Source organism: Protopterus annectens, chromosome 8.part0 (genome assembly GCF_019279795.1).
Source record: "Protopterus annectens isolate FY-2018-M chromosome 8.part0, PAN1.0, whole genome shotgun sequence".
NCBI classification, from domain to species: Eukaryota; Metazoa; Chordata; order Ceratodontiformes; family Protopteridae; genus Protopterus; species Protopterus annectens.
In genome coordinates this window covers 1,055,586,519-1,055,609,694 of record NC_056741.1, presented here as the reverse complement: position 1 = coordinate 1,055,609,694, position 23,176 = coordinate 1,055,586,519, and the positions used below count along the sequence as shown (strand labels likewise).

Below are 23,176 nucleotides of genomic sequence, written 5' to 3'. Positions count from 1 at the left end.
GAAGAGCTGGGTACAGAGTGTTGTGGTAGCCCTTCTTTTTAGGCTGAACTGCAGCACTTGACCAAGATTACACTGTAATAACTGTGAAAGAAATAATTGTATTAAGCCAGGGGTTTAGATGCTCTGAGTTTTTTAAACAATCTTTTAATCCAGTGATGGCACAACAAAAACTGTGCTTAAGGAATGAAATTCAGTTTTACTGTTCAACATTGCTTTTTCCTGCATCATTTCAACACATTCAAATTGACCAAGGTTACACTGTAATAAATGCTGACAAAATAATTGAATGAAGCTGAGGCTTTGGGGGCTGCTAGACACCCAGAAGCCATGTGGATACAGAAACTCTGAGGTGCATTTTACTGTGTTTTCTCCAATCTTTTTTGTAGTGATAGCCTGAACAAAAATCACAAGTAAGTAAAAAAATGCAGTGTTTTTTTTTATTTCAAGGAAGAAATAAATTGTAACCAATGTTTAATGCTCAAAGTTGACTAACAATTCACAATAAACGGAGAAGACAAATGCTTGTGAGGATACAGAAATCATATCTAAGTATAGTACCTGCCTCTCTCCCACTCCTCAAAAAAAAAAAAAAAAAAAAAAGATACTCACCTTTTGAATATTCCCCTCTGGTGTTACTCTGGCATGAAAGTTAAGGACCAAATGGCCATAGTCATATTTCAAGTTGCTGTCATAATACTTGTATACTGCATACCTACCTACAACGGAAAGACCACCACCATCTGTGTACCACTCTGATTTCAGACTGGGATGAAACAAAAGATCATAACACATTGCAACCTGTTGCTGTTAAACATATATAAACAGCATACATCCTTACCCTCCCCCAGCAGATCACTGCTTGTACACACAACTGGTGTTTGTGAGGAAAGTGAAAAAAATAATGATTATACTAATGTTCACAACTTGTTTCTCCTATACTGTACACTGCTGCTATACCAGCTGCAGTGCCACACTATGTGCATCTCTTGATGTATGAGAGGTAATTTAAATAAATAATGACCATATTGTTCACAGACCAAGAATATTGATTTGTGCACACCTCTGAAGTTTGACAAGAAAATTAAAGAAATAATGACATCATCCCCAGTCTCCATACAAGTTGCAGTGACCTTCAGTGTACACCTCCGAGCAGGGCCAGTTTTAGACTAGGTAAAAAGATGACTGCTTAAACTGAAGAAATTATAACACTAAGGGGTGGGGTTAGGCCACATCCATAAAAATGTTCTAATGATAGTCAGGATGATTGTTCTATGTTCATTTCACACCTCATGGAGAACAAATGGGATGGGAACAGCTTTCATCCCATGAGGAATGAATCAGCCAATAGATTGCAGGGATTTGATGGTCAGCAGAAAATGAGGTGAAAAAAGTGCAATTGGAAAAATGCGTTGAATAAAAATTAGTAAGAAGATAGTTTTTTTCCCTTTTTTGGCAGTTCCTGAGAAAAAAAGAATATTTGTTTTCAGAAGCTTTTTACAGCTATACCAAGTTTCCTAAAACAGTTGCCAATATCCAATAGCTGATTACAAGGAAGGAAAAGCTACTTTTGACAAGTGTTTTGCATTTAACCCAGACTAAAACCTTAGGATTCAAGGAAATGCTCACTACTTATGCTAAAAGCCAAACTCATCTTTGGTCACTTGGTGCAACAATGAGAAAATGTGATTCAGAAACAGGTAGGTCACAATATCATACCATAACCATGACTATAAATCTAATGGTAGTGTTGAGAGACTTCAACATGCTTGAATTTTCTCTACTGGCCCATGCATCACATTAGCAAAGGCACTACCCTACACACATAGACGCACACACACACACACACACACACACACACACACACACACACACACACACACACGCACGCACGCATGCACACACACACACACACACACACACACACACACACACACACACACACACACACACACACACACACACACACACATGCATGCGTGCACACACACACACACACACACACACACACACACACACACACACACACACACACACACACACACTCACACATACATGCACCCACACACAACACACATACCATCTCTTTACAAAACCCATAAGCTTACCATCTGGCAGGGCTATGACAGCCCCCTCAACTGCCTGCTGTACAGCCATTAACATGGCACAAAAGACAGCATTAACAATAAAGGGTATATGCACCTAAAGAGGCTGAACCTGCCCAAAGAGAGGACACACTGTGGTATACCACAGTAAGACAGAGAACCTGGGGTATCAGAGCCATACAACAATGGAAAGATTGATGTAAAGTATGAGATGTTATGCCATATAAACCTCAAACAAAGCCAAAAAAACAAACTAATAAACTAAAATAAAGAATCACACTGCAGACACAGAGAATTGTATTTTGTCAGCGCTTTCGTTTATTCAGAATAGGCAAACTTCATCAGACAAATTTCCCATAGTATAATACGTCCTTCAATAAGCAAAGGTTAATTGACATCACCACACATAATCAATTAAAAATCAGACTTCCATTTAAAGGGCAAAAAAAATTATATAAATACACACTCATGGCATTACTATAAAATCCTACATAAACACAAATTTCAAACTATGGCTGCATAAATATAAACTTGCATATGCATAAAAGTAAAAATCCAAATATATAAATACACAAATTCATAAATTAACATCATCTTTTCTGGGCCATCATTTTTAAGATGCTTTTCCAATGGAAACAGAATAATTAAGGCCAGGAAAAACAAGGGCATTCAGTTTGAGTTGCCACATTAATTCCTTCTCATCCAACTTCAAGGATACTGGCCCACCCCTATTGTTTTCAAACACTTTATCTATAACAAGGAAAACAAACCTATGTTCAGGGTGGTCTTTAATATGCCTTGCTAAAGCATTATTTAGATTCAATTTTTCAATAGCATACAGATGTTCAAAAATCCTATTCTTAAGGGTTCTCTCAGTTTTTCCAACATAAAAAGCCTCACATAAGGTGCAGGTGCTCAAATAAACAACTCCCTTTGAATTGCAATTAAATTTGCCCTTAATGTTATATTTTCTTCAAGATATTGTAAAAGAATTCCTAACATTAATATGTTTGCACCACCGGCAGGCTTCACATTTAAACATGCCATTGTGGGGTAAATGTAATTTAGGGGTCTCATTCTCCAAAATGCATTTAATATTCCTACCTTTTCTAAAGACCACTTTAGGTGAATCACCCACACATTTTTGAACAGTGTTGTCTTCTGTCAAAAACACCAATTCTTAATGAGAAAAGATCTTAACAGCGGAGCATCTAAGGAGAATGTAGTGATAAAACTCAATTTCACAGTATTTTGATCTAAAGGACCTAGCCCATCTGGTGCAATAATTGAACCAGCATTTTCAGCTATGACATCCCTCAAAATATTCTCACCAATCTCAACATTTAATTCACCAAGGTCTAATCTAGAAGTAGATGAAGCATCCATCACATCCATCTTTAGTAAAGGTTTAAAAAAAACATTCAACCTCTTATAGTGAACCTCAAAAATCAAATCATCCAACAGGTCACTAGGGTACCCACATTTGATAAACATTTCCCTCAACAAATTACATTTTTCAAAAAATCTTTCTCCAAGGAAACCATTCTAGCCGCCCAAACAAGTTGGCCTTTTACCGCCACCCTTTTCTGAAAATGGGGGTGGCAGCTGGAATAGTGAAGAAAGGCGTTAGAATACGTTGGTTTCCAAAATATTCTGGAAATAAATCTCCTATTATGAACATCTTTAATTAATTGGTCATCTAAATATGAAATTTTATCAGTCTGAAATTCCCAGGTAAATTTCAAAACGTTGGTATAATGTGTTATATCTTGGATGAAATAATTAGCTGAAGTTTGGTCCCCTTTCCAAAGGATGAATATATCATCCAAAAAACAGGTGTACTAGGCTACCTTTTTTTTGGAAAACAGCATTCTTAAATAGAAAATGTTTTTCCCAAAAGGCCATGACTGTATTGGCAAAAGTGCCCCCACAAGGTGAACCCATGGCCACACCCGTCTTTTGTAGATAAAAATCTTTGTCAAACATAAAATAATTATTCTTAAGCACCACTTCTAATAAATAAATAATTAAATCAATGTTGGACCCATCAACATGTTTCTCCAACAAAAATTCCCTCACCCAATCACAACCGATGTCCTGTGGTATCACTGTATATAAATCACGGACATCAATTGTAAGGAAATTCATCTCTTCAGAAAAAGGAAAGTTGTTAATACTCTCCAAAAAGGCCCATGAATCTCTACAAATTTGAGATTCATCAATTAATGCCAATTTTAGTTTATTATCAACAAACTTTGCACAACCATATGTGATGGACTGTCTACCATCAACAATGGGATGAAAAGGGGAGAGTCCCTCAAATCTTTATGGATCTTGGGCAACCCAAAAATTACAGGGGTAGTAGGGTAACTGATACAGAGGTAATTATATAAACCTACGTCAATACATCCATCAATAAAAGATCATTAATAAACCCTTTTAATCATTGATAGGCCCCATTTATCTCGTTTCTTGAAACCTTAACATAGGCCTCATTAGTAAGAAAGGTTTTCATTTTCTCTTTATAAATATCAGTGCTCATAAAAATCAACCCTCCCCCCTTATATGGTTTAATAACCCGAATACTAGCAAAGCTCAATTCTTTAAGGACATGTTTCTCATTGATAGATAAATTAAAGTTCTGAAATTTATGTGGGACTTTGTTGTTAAACAAGGCCCTAATATCATTATCACATTTTTTTTTCAAAAAGCGATATAGAAGAATGTAATGTAGGGTTAAAGACACTAGCTACCCTAAATTCATTAACAATACTAGAGTTGTTACCAAAGAGAACATTCAAATTCAATTTCCTAGTATAAGTTTTTAAATCAATTAATGTTCTAGCCAAATCCCCTCTACTTGTAGGCACAAAGGTAAATCCTTTAGCTAGGACTTCAATTAATAATGGGGAAGGCACAAATGAAGAATAGTTATAAATTTTAGTCATTTGTACTATTCACCAAAATTTCAACTGGGTTATAATAATCAATTAAATCCATGTCCATGGTGTAAATGTTAAAAGTTCCTGTCTCCTTTGTTTGTTCTGTGACTTCTTTTTCCAGCGTTGTTGCTGTTGTACCCAATTCTGTTGGCCACCAATGTCCCCAGTTTTCACCCCCGAAAAAACCTGGAGTGAATTAACATTCTTCGCCCTATTGTTATTACCACCACTGTTATTTTGTCTCTTGTTAAGCCATTCACTTTTACTAACAGTAGGGTTGTCTATTGGAAGCACATCACTCAAACCACTGACATTATTATCATTGCTGTCAGCATTATCAAGTCTTGAAAAAGAATAGCCAAAGGTGAGCATTCATCATCCTCACAGATAGTATTATTGCCTCCATTGTAACGAGGCAAAGGGTAAGCATTGTGCTTCCCATAAGCTAGTTGGTCTCGGTTCAATTTTTTAATCTTGTTGTTCCTGACCTTAACCAAGGCACTTTCAATGCTAGAAAAGATGCGTAAAAAATTGTACCTATAACGTAAAAAGTCTTTATCAGACCGAATATTTAAATCTAAATTAGACAGTTCGTTTTTCAGCATTTCAATCTGTACCCCATAATCTTTGATAAGTAAGTTGATATATTCGCAGACCTGCCAATCAAAAAGTCTTATTAGTTCTTTATGAAGGACAGAGTTGTTAACAAGACCCATTGGAAAACTCCAAATTCTCAAACCTTTTGGGACCTGTTGCCTGTTAACACACTCTGTCAAATATTGAATTTCAATTTGAAGCTTTTTAAAATGAAAAAGCTTGGTGTCAAACTCTTTAAGATTGTTTACTATATTGCTGTAGTTATTAACATTAGGATCCGTTTGACTATCAAAACATATGGTACCAGAAATTAAAGAAGCAGGATCCTTGAACCAGTCGTTTAAACATGGTATGGTGAGAGAATTACTTACAGGCTCAGCCAAATTTAAATCCATTTGTGCATGCCCGTTAGTGGTTTCTCTACTACTGCCAGGTGATGTCCGAAAACCGGAAGTCAGTAATCCAAAGGAGGAAGGCAAGGAAGGTAGAATCCTACTATCCTGTACTCCAGGAACATTTACATCCATTCCGCCTGACATTGGCAAATCGGTTAAATCTCCAGGCCCAGACTTCCTAAATGAACAAGCCCAGGTCTCCGCAACCTGGTTAGATAGTATATCCACATGCTGTGTTAGGAGTTCCACAAGTGCAGTCAGCTTACCCAGGGTATTAGACACTGGCGCTGACACCGAATCTTCATTCAGAAACAAGCTCTGTGACTCATGAGTAGTGGTATCTTCCATAGAAAACAAACCTCAAACAAAGCAGAAAAAAACAAACTAATAAACTAAAATAAAGAACCACACTGCAGACACAGAGAATCGTATTTTGTTAACACTTTCATTTACTCAGAATAGACAAACTTCATTAGACAAATTTCCCAAAGTATAATACATCCTTAAATAAGCAAAGGTTAATTGACATCACCATACATAATCAATTAAAAATCAGACTTCCATTTAAAGGGGAAAAAAAAAATATATAAATACACACTCATGGCATTACTACAAACTATGGCTGCATAAATGCAAACTTGCATATGCATAAAAGTAAAAATCAAAATATATAAATATACAAATTCATAAATTAACATTATCTTTTCAGGGCCCTCATTTTTAAGATGCTTCCAATGGAAACAGAATCATTAAGGCCAGAAAAAACAAGGACTTCCATTTAAAGGGCAAAAAATATATATATAAATACACACTCATGGCATTACTATAAAATCCTACATAACGCAAATTTCAAACTATGACTGCATAAATATAAACTTGTATATGCATAAAAGTAAAAATCCAAATATATAAATACACAAATTCATAAATTAACATTATCTTTTCAGGGCCCTCATTTTCAAGATGCTTCCAATGGAAACAGAACCATTAAGGCCAGGAAAAACAAGGGCATTCAGTTTGAGTTGCCACATTAATTCCTTCTCATCCAACTTCAAGGCTACTGGCCCACCCCTATTGTATTCAAACACTTTATCTATAACAAGGAAAACAAACGTATGTTCAGGGTGGTCTTTAATATGCCTAGCTAAAGCATTATTTAGATTCAATTTTTCGATAGCATACAGATGTTCATAAATCCTATTCTTAAGGGTTCTCTCAGTTTGCTTATTTAAGGATGTATTATACTTTGGGAAATTTGTCTGATGAAGTTTGCCTATTCTGAATAAATGAAAGCGCTAACAAAATATGATTCTCTGTGTCTGCAGTGTGGTTTTTTTATTTTAGTTTATATGTTATGCCATATGTCAACTGTCCCTGCATGGTTATGTCTTGCAACTTATAATCTCAAATCTTCTTTTTTGTCTGTAAACAAATTAGATTTAATAATAGAAATTTAGGGCGATATTCAGTGTAACAAATCTAAATATTGTATTACTGGAATCCGCACAATGTTTCTAATGTGTCACCATAGTACTTTCTCTCCAGAAGAAGTAGCATGAAGCAACAGATCTTTTGAAGAAGGTTATATGAGGTACAATGGTTCAGATATCCTGCATTGCATAACATACATAGATCTATTTCCATCTGACCTCAAATTCCTTTATCTACATTAACTGTAGCATTTGGGCTTATCTCTCTGATGTGATTACAAGATAAAGCCAGTTGCATAATGAGCCTGGCATTTAGCTACCCCATACGTATACTCAGAATGGTAGCAAGGGTGAGTAGAAGGGGGCAACTGCCTGGTGCTAAGTGTTGGGGGTGTGTGATCAGTTGATCCTGATCATTCTTTAATGCACACCAACTTTTAAAAGCAGTATTACATTTGTGGTCAAACCTAAGATCTGTAGTGCTCTGTGTGTGGTTTTAACTGTTAGAACTACTTGCTTCATTGTAGCAAACAGCCTGCTAAAGTTTAAAAATAGAAAAAAACACACACACTTATATACACACACATATATATATATATGGGTCTATGACTGTATATCAGATGATCAACTTTTCGGAAACTCGAAAAAATATTGAAGAGACCATATGATGAAGTTTCCGAAAACTCGAACATCAAGAAAAAAAATCTACCCTTTTCCACGTTTTTGCAGGGGGACAAGCCTCCCCACATCCCGGCCCCATACACCCCATTATTTATACCATTTCTGAGATCACACTACAGTGAGGAAAAGGGTAAATTTCCCGATTCTTGCTGTACCGCGATGTCCATTCAAAAGCTTCACATTTTGAAAAACTTGATCATATGGTCTCAACCATAAGGAGTTCAAGTTTCTGAAAACTCAATCAACTGACAGGGACCCATATAATTTTTAAACTGAAACCTTTGCATTGTAGCAAGATGAGCAGGGTATAAACTGTAGCAACTGCTTGCTACATTTGTAGTGAACAGTTTATTACAGTTGAAAAGACAAGGGGCTAGATTCACGAAGCCTTCGTGTAAGAGTTATAACTCTTACACGGAGGCTGCAGTTAAACGGTGTGATGTCAGCATGTCATGCATATGCATGAGGTGCATGAGGCATGCTGAATCACACTGTAACTCTTACACGGTCCGTGTAAGAGAGTAGGGGGCGTGTCCGTAGGCTAAGCCCTGCATGCAGACACGCCCCCGGAAGTGTAGAATGGCTGAAAGTAAACAGCCACGAGAGAGGCCATGGAAATGTAAATAAACACACTACACAACACATTCCCCCACAGACCATCAGTGTACAAAGTGAACAGAGGCTATAAAATGAAAATAAAAACTGTTTTATTTTTTTTAAACCCCGTAAGTGTGTGCTACTGTGTGCGCTCGTGTGCGCGGGTGTGCTACTAGCGCAACTGCAGTTAGCAATCAGTGGAAAAGGATATGAGAACTAAATATGCAAAGCAAGCCAAGAAGAAATAGCTTAGCGGTAGAGTTGCCAGCTTAAGAGTAGGCAGGCAGGGTTCGAGGCTACACAACAACCTTTTTTTTTTTGTAAATAAGCACTAAAAAAGCCCCTGACAGTATTGTACAAATGTAAAAGTATACCCTTTTGTAAAATGGAATAAAATGGAGCATATATATTGAAGTAACACAATAATAAAAATAATTAGAAATGTACTGATAGCTAAGCTGCTGTGAGACAGAGTGCCCGTAGCTGCGTAGTGTTTAAAAAGCTGCAAACTGTATGCCCGCTGCTAAGCACCAGTTTAACAGGCTGAAACTGTTTGCAACTAGCTGTGCTTAGCTTAACATGTGTGTCACTAGCCAATTAAGGTTTATCCCAGAGCACACCATTTGCGCGCCGCTCCCACAAGCTAACTGGCAGTGCGCATGTGTTAGCTCCGCGCAAACGAGAGCAGACCTGCTTTTAAGTGCTTAAAAGTGCCTATGGCATGTTTGATTGACAGGTCCTCAACTCATTTCTGTCAGGAAAATTAAAAATTAGTGGTCAGATTCGAACCCAAGATACCATGCACTAGAGTCAAGGTACTAAACCACTAAGCCATGACAGCAATACCTAGAAATGCAGAAATAGCATATATATGGGATAAAATCCAGAATGGAGCATGATAAAGCATTTTCAGTGAAGTAGATACAATTCCAAAATGGCCAATCACAGAAATGTGCGGGAAAAGCGGTATATATAAGCCCCATAGGCGGGAATACACAGCATAACCGATTGTAGAACAGACCTGCAGTCAGCATGAGTGGAGTAGGTGAGGGACGTTGCTTTCGAGCACAGCGTTGGGGCATTGAGGAGTCCAGATACATGGTCTGGCTCCTAGTCAACCGTCATGAGGCCCAACTCATGCAGGGCCAGGTCTCATGGGGAGCATATAGGGCGGAGGCATGGGACCGGTTGGCTCATGATCTGACCAGTGCTACTGGCATTCCACGCACTGGTGAGCAGGTCCGTCACCACCATGCGGACCTGAAGCGGCGTAAGCAAGACCAGTTGACCCAATGGATCCAGGAGGCCCGGGGTATGCCCAACACCCCACTACTGAGTAAGTTACATTTTACTCATGTATGTAAGGATTTAAACTAGCTGATACCATGGAGATGTGTAGTCCAATATTACTTCCTTTGTATTACAGCTGCAGGTGTCCGCTCTGCGAACCGCGAGACGCATGACCGTAGGCTGGTGCGGCTGCGCCACCATGCAGGTTAGTAACCCCACCTAGTACTTGTAAATAAATATTATAGTGTAGCATGTATCAGAACACTGCAGTGTATTGATTAAAAGTAATATAATGTGCAAGCAAGAATTGAAAGTCTGCAGGTATGGCTGCAACAGGTTCATCAGTATGCAAGTGTAACTGGAAATATAATTTATAGAAATAAATAGTGCTGTAATACAGATGTCCCACCATTAATTAAATATAGTATAACCTGCAGTAGTCTCCAGAGTACAGCTTCAGAATCTGAGGTAGTCACATGTGAGATTTATCCCTGTTGAAATGCTGAATCATGACAGAAGTGAGGCTGTTGGAAAGTGTTTGAATCACCACAGGTCTAATATGTGAACAAAGCCTAGAAGTACCAACCTGAACTGTGAAGTTACAGGATGTGTGAGACTGACAGAAAGGGTCATGTATGAATAAATAAAGTAGTAATAACCCCTGAATATATAAGCCTCAGTGTGTTTCTACAGAACTAAATGCATGTGGGAAGTACAAATTAACATCCCAAACTGATTTCAGTGTGTCTGAATCTGGAATGTCTAGGCCAAAATCTGTATATGGTGATAACAGTAAACATGAATGAATGATTATCTGACAGACTAAACAGCCATAGTTGTCCCCTGTCCTGTCATCAAAGTGTAGCAGGATGATGTATCTGATCAAATTCAAAATAAGTACGATAGTGATGTATTTGTAACAGGTGTAGCATGACAGTCAAATAAAAATCATTTTGAAACATCAGCCTCAACTTAATTGTGTACCTATTACAAATGTATATCAATGCGTAACTTATGAATGTGTCATCACTTTCTATCTCCACCCAACCCTATAATTCCATATAAAAACACCCACTAAATATTGGTATGTGAACATTTCATTAACTATGGACATTTGTCCGTTTCAAAAATATATGCATGTCTGTTCGTGCATGTGCCCTGTTCATACCTGCAAATCTGATTGTCTGTTGCCATTAATCAACCCTGCATGTTGTTTGATTGTGTATTTCCATTCAAATAATGCATGTGGTATTGATATGCCCCTTGTTCAATGGTGTTAATATCTGGGTGTTTGTTTAATGGGAATACCAATGCATGCTGTTACAACTAATCTGAATGGAATAATATGCCACTAACCCAAACTAACATAACTACTCACAAACCTAGAACGCTTGGGAAGGCAGGTCCCAGCGGACCCACCTCTCCCACCTCAGCTGGCAACTGCACCTGGCACTAGTGCCCAGGCCGGACCCTCCTATGGTGGCCCTGTGCCACCTTCGGGTGGAAGCGCTGCAGGGGATGGGGCCCGTCCCCCCTCTGCAAGCATGGCCGGAGGAGTTCGTCCACTCACACTCCAAGGTGTCCGGTCTGTGGTGCAAAGGGAGATCCAAGACTCTGTTCTTGGGCCCCTACGCCAGCTCGAGGCTTGTGTGGCACAGCTAACGGCCCTGCCCATTGCCCCGCCTACACAGCCCCCGGCACAGCCCCGTCCTGGGCTGTGAAGGAACAGTGGCAACTGCCTATGGGTGGGGATATCAGTTCCACTGTTGCCATCTGTGGGCTCATGCGTCTTGGATATCCCAACCTCCGTCCCCGTCAATTGTGTAACCCCCCCACGTGTGTCATACACCGCCCCTGTATGCGTCTGGTCTGTCTTGTCTGTTAACCTACCCAACCTACCTCCCCAGCTATACCGACTTCCTTCACCTGACATACCACTCTCACCTGAACAAAAAGGGCACACTGTACCCACAAAAAAATTACGCCCCATACATAGCTGTCCATGTCGCACACATGTCCGCTTGACATTGAAACTGTTAATTACAATTGGCTTTACAACAAACATTAATGTTGTCCTGACACCTCTCTCAGGGGTGGAAGGTTTCAAATGTCTCACCAAAATACATGGAAATACACAGCTGTTGCTGCTAAAGACATGGTCAGCTATGGGCCTTACCTACATCCCTCCTGCAAATCCCACGCTTGTTTCCCTACTGTTTTACCCTCTTTGTGACCCCTTTTTCACCACTTTCCTGTCACCCCTTTTTCTTTTCCTTCAAAGAAAATAGCTGGTGTCTTAGCGGAGCTCACCGCCAGTGCACATGCGTGAGCTCCGCGCAATCGAGCGCAGACCTGGTTTCAAGTGCTTAAAAGTGCCTTTATGGCACTTTGATTGACAGGTCCTGTACTCATTTTGAAAATCTGGAAAGAAAAATAACTTCCCACTGCTAGTCTCGAACCCAGACCCTTGGTAACATTAGTCTGTATGACCTACCACTAAACCATGACTGTCATACAAGAACATAGTGCTAAAATAAATATAACATGTAATAGTAGTAATCAATATAAAGGCAATATAGGAGGTGTACTACCCAATGCATTTCAGGTAGAGTTTTAATGGCCGAATTACTGGATTCCCACACTAGTTCAGTGTTAACAGAAACAGCCCTACTAATTGTTCGCTTGTACATAATAATGTAAGGTAATGTACACATAAGAAAGTATGTATATGTACACATACATATATATAAATATATAGTAATACATATGAAATATAGGCGTAGGTGTCAGTATCCATACACACTCACTACAGGAAACAGTGAAAATAAATGCAGCAGCCAGAATCTGCAACACAGCCTGACTCCTGTGAGACCTACTAACCCCTTAAGTGCTGGAAGGTGCCTCCAGCACTTTGATTGATAGACCCTGTACTCAATTTGAAAGCAAAATACAAGCATACTAGTAGGCCCTACCACAAGACCATTGTAACACTAGTCTGTATGACCTACCAGCAAGACATGACTCTCATACAGGAATATAGTGCTAAATAAGTGGAACATGTAATAGTAGGAATGAAGATAAAGGCAATATAGTATGTGTACTACCCTAAGCATGTCAGACAGACTTTCACTGTCCCAATTACTGGATTCCCATACTAGTGTGTGTTAACAGAAACAGCCCTGAAAATTGTTAGCTTGTACCCAATATTGTCAGCTAATGTACATATATGACAGTATGTATATGTACACATATGTATATATAGCAATACATAATAAATATAGTTGTGGGTGTCAGTATGCATACACACTCACTACAGGGAACAGGTGGGAGAAATGCAGCAACCTGAATTCACAACACAGCATGAAGCATGAGAGATGTACTAACCTTCACACTCACAGAACATTTTCCAACAGCATACCAGCATGGTCCACGCCCTTACAATCTGAAAAGGCAACGCCTATCTCACATACCTTTTTATAGCACTGTCCTGAAATCACAGTGAGACATGCAATCAGTACACAACTGGCTGTATGCAATTAGCCAATGCTGCCTTACAATTGGTGCAGATGCCATCACATGGGCCTATGCAGATACCTACAAAAGCATTCAGTACCCACACTCCACACATGCAATACAGTCATTGCACAAACCTAATGAGAAAGAGAGAGAGAGAGACAGAAATAAGAAAATATACAGACTGCCAGCAGCAAAACCAGCAGCAGCAGCAGAAAACAGCAAGCAGCAAGCAGCACTACTGACACAGCAACAGCTGTCACAAACACAGTTAATGCAAAGTAGCAGGTTAATAATGTGTTTACTGTGACACCTCCAAATGTATCATAGTTCACTATCTATAGGTATGTCCATGAGATAGGTTGTGTGTACATAGTCCTGAAATATATACATATGTAATATTGCTGTACATGTTGCCCATACTTAAAACTTCCATATCTTAGAACACAAGGCCAGTTGTGCATATGATGCAGTAGTTACCAGGGTCAGTAGAGGTTACTCCTCATTGGTGTGGGACCACTGTGTATGTATGGCACTGTTCAGGTACATATCCTGTAGTATGGCCAGGGATTAATATCAGTCTGTCATGTGGTGCTATGTCCTCCAGGGGTGAACATAGCACACATCCAGGGATACCATTTCGTAACAGTGATGCTATGTGTTCTGCAATGTTGAGGGTGGCCCTCACCTGGACATGTGAGAGGATAGGGAGGTTACAGTCATCTGGGATAACTAATACCACATGTGTAGGAGAATGGGGGGGGGGTCCCTGCACCTAAACTGTCTGCAACAATGTTGCCAATATCTGTGCATTTGGTGAATGTGAAGCATCTTAACACTGCTGACCACAGATGCCTTGCCTTCATGTGAATCTGCCCTGTGCTGCAGTAGCCTCCTGCTATTGTTATACAATGTGCCTGTATCTGTAGTCCACTGGACAGGATTAATAAGTGGTGTGCAGATGTTCTGGGTTAGATATGTGTGTGCACAGTACATGCAGTATGTGGGATGTCTGTGGTAAGCATATGCAAAGGGGCCGGCAGTGCGTGTTGTGGCTTCCACTGGCCCAATGGGCTGCATGGATAGCATCACAGTCATAACTAGTGAATAACTGTGTAATTACATGCATACATAGCAAGGTAGTGTACTGTGCTTGTGGTGTTGTTGGGATATGTATATCCAGGCTGAGTAATGTGTGTCCACATCACAGGGTTGGATGGCAACACACATCCAGTATGTAGGGATGAACACCCAGAGTGTGTCAGACATGTTGCCTGTTCAGAAATATCTGACCATTACCTGTGCATCCCCCACAACACACACACATGCAACATATGGCAGAAGTACTATAGCAGTACACACATGTTCATAGGTTCATACTAGGCTATTTGCCCTAGGGCATTGATAAGCCTAGTAGAATGTGTTTGTCTTTCGCCACCCAATTACAAGTTATGCTGCTATGCCCTTGTCCGACGTTAGTATACTGTGCCTCTGTCTAACAGTGACATAGAAGTGATACCTGGGGTACAACTATGATCTCCATCCACTCATCCAGATTCCTATGGAAGAAAGTCAATGAGGGACTCTGCCTAACCTGTAGTGTGAGCTCATTACAGAGTGAACGGAGCCTCTTGGTTAGGAATATGCCCCTCCAGCATGTCCATGTATGTCAGTGCTGAGGTTCAGGTCTCCTGAGCATGTGGCTGTATGGGACTCTGATTACCTGAGGTGCAGCATGTTCATTACTGCTGGGTAGGACATGGCTGTATATGGCACGCACAGATTGCCTCTGAACAGGCAGTATGCCACTGAGTCCAGCTGGATTTCCTTTACCTGGGCAGCATATGACATCTGTTTGAGCCATTGCATCCTCTTGATGAGGTACTGTTGTCCTGTACCAGTTGCTGTAGGTGTCTGGTTAGGTACATCCCAAAAGGTGCATTGTACGCAATTATAGGCCTGATGATGGATAGGTAAAGAGGCACAATGACCTCCCCTGCCATACATGTGAATCCCTCATGATTAGCTGGGCTATATAACATGTCTTTCAATCCACGTTGGCCATGTGGTTGACAAATGACAGACTGCTATCATGTTTCTTCCCCAGGTCCCCAACTACGTCTTCTATACTCAATGGCCTAACACCTATGTTGTACTTTGCCACCAATGTGGAGGAGTGGGAATCTGCGTTGAATATTGATACTCCCCCTCCCTTGTTCAAGTGTTGGGGCCGACAAGAATGGTAACAGCTATAACTTGGTAGTGCTGGTGTGCTCCTGTGAAACCTGAAACAGGTTTATGTTACTGCACAGATATCGATGTCCATAATGCTAAGTAGGGTTTTGAGTGTGTGCATCTTGAGGTCTAGACTTCCGGTGTTGAGTAGTAGCATCACTCTTACTTCCTCATCCTTTGTGATACAAATGGATGTGGGTTTGCCTTATGAGCCTTGCCTAATACAGGCACTATGGGTGTAGCAAGAGGCTCTGCCAAATTCCAATAGGACAGGGGTGACAGGTGCAAGCTGTCCCTAGCAAAGCATACCACCACAAGATGGCAGGCATTGGCACACCTGTGAATGACACCAGTATGTCAGTCAATTGTTGGTAGGGATCATCATGCCTTGATATTGTGGCATCATTCTTGGTGAGGGTAGGATGCTACTCAAGGTCAGGGTCAAACTGTCTTGGGCTACGTGCTCAGAGAGCTCTGTACTGTCTCATGTCATGTAGTCCAGGGAGGTATGTGTCAGGTCATTCACACCAGCATGGACATTGACTGAGTCATACCTGTACTTGCCTTGGGGTTACCTGAGTGTTTGTGTTATGTGGCAGGTCATAGTGCCCGACAGGCTGCACACCGTGACCCTCACCTCGTTAAGTCTGGTGAACGTGATGTCAGTGTGCCTGATGATAGAGGCACCTAGTACAGGTGTATGAGGTGGGTTGTTTACTGTTAATGGCTGTGAGTGTTCAGCACATTGGCTTTGTGTGATATGTGTTGCACGTGTTTGTTTCTGTGGTAGTGGTTGCCTGAGTGTCTGCTTAGGAGGTCTCTGCTGCATAGGCAGACCTGTAGTCCGAGCCTACAAGTATGTTCATGTGTGATCATGTGTTAGTTCTGCTGTCGTGGTAGGTCTATGTGAGACTGGAAGTGTAGTGAGTGTGGTTTCCTTTGCCACCTGACTGGTTATGGCGGTATTGAGTAGACAGAGCCTAGCCTCCAGTTTGGTATATGGTTGCATCACTCACATGAGTTTGAATTTGTTGTTAGGAGGAGGGGGTTGTCTGTGTACATGCAGCTGTACTAACATTGTCTCTGGAGTACCACACTCACCAGCTGGATTGGGGAGGAGACTGACAACTGACCTTTGGACATGTTAGAATACTATTGTGAATTCCGTAATAATTGAAAACAAGGTCCAGTGGAGAGTGAGGGTGCACTGATATTACCTACTACTGCTGACTGATATAAAAGCGTCAGTGAGCAAGTGCCAGGTAACCTAAGTGCAATGTGTCACAATTAAGTAAATGCAACAATGACAAGCAGTCACTTGCTGTCATGTGTAACTTGGAAATACGTACAGTAAGCAATGCAGATATCAGTAGTGAGTCACAGAAGTGTTGAGAAGCTGTGTATTATGTGGAAGTAGCATACCAGTGAAATAACAAGCTAACAAATAACAAGCATATAAACAAAGATAGATCCAGGAGGCCTGGATGTAGTGTTTGCTACAGCAAACAAGGTGTAGCAATGTCAATAAGATACAGCTCAAATATGCAGGCACTATAAACCTGAAACCAGATGTCCCCAGCTATGAATGGCAGAGTACAGCCTATTGTCACACACGAGTGCAGACCACAAACCTTGTTAATGTTAAATAACTGGCCTGAAGGCCAACTGCCTATACCAGAACTAATACACTTGTACACTGGGCCCTCAATCAGCAGTTCCCAACTTCAACGGATGAAAGATATGTGTCCTGCCACCACAGTGCTTGCCACAAACCTCCCTAATGTAAAACAACTGGTCTGAAGGCTAAGTGCTTAGTCCAAATGACTTAGAATGATAGCTACACTGTAATCAAGTTAAAACCAAGCAGTAATAAGTACAATTTAATACTCCAACAACCACAAACCTGAGGGAAGCTGTAACAGACAAACCAAAACGAGTATCATCTCCAGGGATAACGCCAATAAATATCCAAGTTCCAATAAAGGGTAGACGCTCAATAAAAAAGTTTTCTTTTATTGTCACAAAAACCAAGGTTAACGCCTTTGTATTAAACTGAAGAAACACGTTTTCGTTGCTAGGATGCAACTTCCTCAGACCATGAACACATCTAAAAACATGGTTTAAATACACTGGTATAAAGTAGCATGTGATTTCTATTAACATTTTAAAGGTATACATCTTAGAATACCCTGTACTTTTGTTATTACACATTTTCAACTGTATTAAAAAACTGTCACAACGTTACTAACTACATGTTGTGGTAAAACATTAAACACATTAAAATATGTGTGTAAAAAACATATTTATTGAAATAATATGTTTGTAAATGTCCCCTTGTAAAACCTAATTTTAGGCTAGTTTAAAAGCATAAAATACTCTACTGTTGGAGTTAAAATGACTACATTCTACTAGCCTTAAGTTTTAAAATAGGCTTGATGGAAATGTAGTCATTTAAACCTGGTTTCTTGTTTGATTCCAGCAAAATCTGCCAATGAGTCTCCCTTTCTTCCAACTTGGCTTGCCAAGGTCCTCCCCTAGGATCCAGATTAATCTTTTCTAATACAAAAAATCTGTATTTGGCAGTAGGGCATGTCTGTGTGTGTTTGTACAAGGCATTATTGGTGTTAGCCTTTTTTACATCATACATGTGTTCGTATATCCTACGTTTAAGGGCACGTTCTGTTTTGCCCACATAATATGCTGGGCATTGTAAACAGACAGCTAGATATACTACCCTAATACTATTACAATTGTAATATTCTTTTGCTCTTACTACTCTCTTCAAAGCTGTGATAGTAACCTCTTCGTCCTGTATGATGTAGGGACATTGTGCACATGCACCACATTTATATGTGCCCTTACGTACTCGTGTTGTCTTGTTCTGGATAGGGCCTTGTTCTAGTAAACTTTTGATGTTTTGCCCTACTAAAAATCATCTTTAATTCTTTTCCTTGCAGGTTGGGCAAATCGGTGATAGCCATAAAGGCATCCCATTCTTGCATAATGATGTTTCTGATCTCTGTTGAACTTGTACTATACTGCGTGATGAAGGCATGTGAAAAGTCTGTATTGTTATCAACCTCCTTCCGCCCTGTTAAACTGATACCTGTCCCCAGTACTGGGTTGTATCTATCCTTTCTACCCTGTACCACTTGTTCCTGAATTTGGTTGATAAAATTAGCAGGATACCCTCTGTCTAGGAACATGGACTTCAAATGTTGACATTCCCTGAGGAAATCATCTTCTTCCGATGTCATTCGTGAGATCCTCACGTATTGTCCTTTGACAATACCTCTTTTCTGATGAAGTGGATGAGAGCTTTTAAAATGAATGTAGCTGTTGGAATAGGTGGGTTTTCTGTATACATTGGATTTAAAACCCCCTTGACTACTCTTACTAAGAAGAACATCCAGATACTCTACCTTATCATCAGATATTTGGTGGGTAAATTTTAGGAAATCTGTTGTTGTTGCTAAATAGTCCATGAATTCCTGAATTTCACCATTAGTCCCGGTCCAAAAAATACAAATATCGTCCAAAAACCTGTAATAGGCTACCCAGTGCTGATTGTATGCACTGTTGATTACAAATTTGTTTTCCCATATGGAGAGAATAATGTCTGCATAGGTAGGGGCACAATTAGCACCCATAGCGACACCAGAAATCTGCTTGTAATATTCTCCCCCAAAATGAATGAAATTGTGATATAATACTAATTTCATTAAATTCATAATGAGAAAACTATCCCCTGAAGTGGCTTTTGGACTAGATGTGATGGCTTCATCCAGCCATTCTAGGCCTGTTTCGTGTGGAATAACGGAAAACAGGTCTACTACATCTATAGTGAGGAATTTAAGGTTGGGTACTTTCAGGTCCGGGGTAATCTGCTTTAAGAATTCCCAGGAATCTTTAAGGAGATGGGTTGTCTTAGGCCATAGTTTCTTAAACTTATAGTCTAGGTATTTAGAGATGGTAGAAATCTTGGAACCTTGGGCCGCTACTATAGGTCGAAGTGGGGGATTTTCTGGATTTTTGTGGACCTTGGGGACCCCAAAAATGGAAGGAATTTTGGGTTCTTGATTGTGTAAAAAAACATAAGTATTTTGATCAATCGTCCCTAGATCCATTAGCCTTTGGATAGCCAAATCTATTTTTTTGTAGGCTATATTTATTTCGTTTAAGGATACCGTGGTGTACCTACTGGTGTTGTTAAGTAGGTTCAACATCTTTCCTTCATACAAAGCCTGGTCCATGATAACTATCCCCCCTCCCTTATCTGGTTCCATGATTCTAATGTCGGAATCCTGTCTCAAAAATTCCAAAAGCTCTCTTTCTGGAGGTGTTAAATTATTACCATACTTTTTGTTTAATACACCTTCTTTCCTAATTTTTTGTTCTATTCTCATCTCTAAATTCCTAAGTTGTGGGTGGAGTGGTGGGTTGAAGATACTGTTTTTATGTGGTACATCCTTCTCATAATGTTCTGTATGGCCCATCAAGTTCTCTAGGTTGAGTTTCCTGATGAAAAGCTTCAAATCGATGATCACTTGGGTCATGTCACTATATTTACTAGGGACGTATTTAAGTCCCTTGGTAAATAGTAGAAAGAATGTACTTGTGACCTCTAGGTGGCTATAATTGAATATAGTAAAGCCTTCTGAGTTACTGATGGAGAAGGGAAATTGAGACTCAGTTGTCTGCCTAAGTGATAAATCGTCAGAGTTTGCACTAGCATGTGTGGTGTCCATTAGTGCCTGCTCGTGTAATTCCTCGTGTTCCCCCTGTGTGGGGGACTGGCATGTAAAAAAGACTGGGATGTGCTTCTTTGATTACGGATCCTTTCGGACCTTCTAGGTAGCGGGTCCGCTACCCATTCATCCTGTCTATCAATACCCTGTTCTTGCTCTTCTGATGGATGCCCTGAAAAGGACACTGTCCTGGGATGTTTGTACTCCCTGTAATGGGAGAAGGGTGGCAAGGGATACTGTTTACCCTCACTATATTCCCTTATATCCCTCTGCAATTTTTTACACTTTCTTTGCACTATGATATCACATTTGTGGTCTATATCTTGCCTGATTTTGTAATATTTGTTTTTGTTCTCTTGAACTTGAAACAATAAGTCAGAGACCACTGCTTGATTATATTTAGAAATGTCATTGTCGAGTATGTTGATTTCCCTTTCATTATTTTTTACTATGGCTTGTACAATAGCTAACCCACAGTTGTCAAAGGCTGTTATAAGTTCGTGGTGGAATTCACTGTCTTTAACAACATTATTTGGATACTTGTGTATCCTAAGCCCTTTAGGTACCAAGCGTTGGTTTAAACATTGTTGAAGATATTTATTGTCTAATTGTAGCTTACGGTACCTGTAAAGGCTTGATTCAAGTTCTATCATCGAGTCTCGAAAACTGGAAACCCTGGAATCCACTGGCTTGGGACTCCGCATGGTGGTGAAGGAAGGTATATCTCTATACCAATCTTGAAAAGTCCCGCCTGGTGTATCTAGCGATTCCACTTCATTAGGATTTCTTTGACCCATTTCAGTACCAGTTTGAAGTATTTCAGGTGTTCTGTTGTAATCCGTTTGCCGTGTATTGTTGCCAGGTCCCGCTGATGCGTTTCCTCTGCCTGGTCTGTGTTCCATGTACACAGTTCCTCCTTGTTCTTCCGGTGTGACGGCCGTGTTAGGTCTCGTCAGTATTTGCTGCAAGCCCTTACCTAAGGGCACCAACATGCCAATAAGCTCACTCAATTGGCCCGTTAATTTACGTATTTCGCCCACTTCTGAGCGAAATGTCGATCCTTGGATATCGGCCATAGTTGTCTCCCCTGTTTCCTCCATAGTACGCCAACAACCACAAACCTGAGGGAAGCTGTAACAGACAAACCAAAACGAGTATCAGCTCCAGGGATAACGCCAATAAATATCCAAGTTCCAATAAAGGGTAGACGCTCAATAAAAAAGTTTTCTTTTATTGTCACAAAAACCAAGGTTAACGCCTTTGTATTAAACTGAAGAAACACGTTTTCGTTGCTAGGATGCAACTTCCTCAGACCATGAACACATCTAAAAACATGGTTTAAATACACTGGTATAAAGTAGCATGTGATTTCTATTAACATTTTAAAGGTATACATCTTAGAATACCCTGTACTTTTGTTATTACACATTTTCAACTGTATTAAAAAACTGTCACAACGTTACTAACTACATGTTGTGGTAAAACATTAAACACATTAAAATATGTGTGTAAAAAACATATTTATTGAAATAATATGTTTGTAAATGTCCCCTTGTAAAACCTAATTTTAGGCTAGTTTAAAAGCATAAAATACTCTACTGTTGGAGTTAAAATGACTACATTCTACTAGCCTTAAGTTTTAAAATAGGCTTGATGGAAATGTAGTCATTTAAACCTGGTTTCTTGTTTGATTCCAGCAAAATCTGCCAATGAGTCTCCCTTTCTTCCAACTTGGCTTGCCAAGGTCCTCCCCTAGGATCCAGATTAATCTTTTCTAATACAAAAAATCTGTATTTGGCAGTAGGGCATGTCTGTGTGTGTTTGTACAAGGCATTATTGGTGTTAGCCTTTTTTACATCATACATGTGTTCGTATATCCTACGTTTAAGGGTACGTTCTGTTTTGCCCACATAATATGCTGGGCATTGTAAACAGACAGCTAGATATACTACCCTAATACTATTACAATTGTAATATTCTTTTGCTCTTACTACTCTCTTCAAAGCTGTGATAGTAACCTCTTCGTCCTGTATGATGTAGGGACATTGTGCACATGCACCACATTTATATGTGCCCTTACGTACTCGTGTTGTCTTGTTCTGGATAGGGCCTTGTTCTAGTAAACTTTTGATGTTTTTGCCCCTACTAAAAATCATCTTTAATTCTTTTCCTTGCAGGTTGGGCAAATCGGTGATAGCCATAAAGGCATCCCATTCTTGCATAATGATGTTTCTGATCTCTGTTGAACTTGTACTATACTGCGTGATGAAGGCATGTGAAAAGTCTGTATTGTTATCAACCTCCTTCCGCCCTGTTAAACTGATACCTGTCCCCAGTACTGGGTTGTATCTATCCTTTCTACCCTGTACCACTTGTTCCTGAATTTGGTTGATAAAATTAGCAGGATACCCTCTGTCTAGGAACATGGACTTCAAATGTTGACATTCCCTGAGGAAATCATCTTCCTCCGATGTCATTCGTGAGAATCCTCACGTATTGTCCTTTGACAATACCTCTTTTCTGATGAAGTGGATGAGAGCTTTTAAAATGAATGTAGCTGTTGGAATAGGTGGGTTTTCTGTATACATTGGATTTAAAACCCCCTTGACTACTCTTACTAAGAAGAACATCCAGATACTCTACCTT

At 39.9% G+C, this 23,176-nt stretch overlaps 1 pseudogene; it reads right to left on the bottom strand.

Moving 5' to 3' along the window:
• The window catches only part of LOC122809214, a 287,578-nt pseudogene that overhangs the window by 102,238 nt on the left and 162,164 nt on the right, over positions 1 to 23,176 (bottom strand).